Genomic DNA, 1,100 nt, shown 5'->3' with positions numbered 1-1,100 from the left:
GCTTGAGCCCAGGAGTTGGAGGTTGCTGTGAGCGTGATGCCATGGCACTCTACCCAGGGGGACAGCTTGAGGCTCTGTCTCAAAAAAATAAAATAAATTACTTTTGTTTAATTTAGCCCCAGTTGACTCTCCCCCTTTTGTCCATGGATCAGAGCCTCATCAATTAAAAACAAAAAAGTAATTTTCCACTTTACCAGGGTAGCAACTGGCAATTATTCAGGTCGGAGAAAATCTGGACTAAATTTCTTGATTTTACCCTAAGAGCAAAATAGGAAGGGACATAAAATTTTCACAAAACAAAAGGCTCAGTTTAGTAGAACCCCAGAAATACAGAGTAAGGGCAGTGCAGAGTGCAAATATATCACATATGACTCTGTATACTTCCTCTTATGTATACACATTTTAATTTAATCATTTGAATTGGCAACGCATTTGTGTACTTCAAAATTCCAAATATATCAAAGGGAATGCAGTTTAAAAAAAAAAAGTCTCTCTTGGGGTGGGGGGAGTCCAGACTGGGAGAAAAAAAAAAAGTCCAGACTGGAAAAAAAAAAAAGTCTCTCTCTAGATGACTATTTCTGGGCCAGGTGTAGCAGCTCATATATGTAATCCCAGCACTTTGGGAGGCTGTGGTAGGAGGAACTTTTGAGCCTGGGAGTTCAAGACCAGCCTGGGCAACATTGTGAAAGACCTTTGTCTCTACAAAAAATTTTAAAATGAGCTGGGTAAGGTGGTGAGCATCTGTAGTCCCAGCTACTCAGGAGGCTTAAAGCCAGGGGATGGCTTGAGGAGTTCCAGCCTGGGCGACAGAGCAAGATTCTACCTCTAAAAACAAAACAAAACAAAAAACCCTATTTCCTCTCCAGAGACGCAAACAGATGAGTAGTTTCTTACACATTCTTCCGGAGCGAGTTTGTTCAAATGTAAAGGTAGATATTAGGGGAAGGAATCCTCATGACCCTGATAAGAGTAGATCAGCTAGTGAAAGAAAATAGGTCAGAAACCAAAGGGCATAATCACAGCAACTCCCTCCCCACACACCTGGGATGCTTCGCAGCCAGTGGGAAACAAAAGAAGCAATTACCTCCCTGTCCCGGCCA

This window comes from Otolemur garnettii, unplaced genomic scaffold (assembly GCF_000181295.1).
Source record: "Otolemur garnettii isolate 467f Iridium unplaced genomic scaffold, OtoGar3 scaffold00004, whole genome shotgun sequence".
Classification (NCBI taxonomy): domain Eukaryota; kingdom Metazoa; phylum Chordata; class Mammalia; order Primates; family Galagidae; genus Otolemur; species Otolemur garnettii.
The sequence above is the reverse complement of the archived record's forward strand: the minus strand, read 5'-3'. Positions refer to the sequence as shown.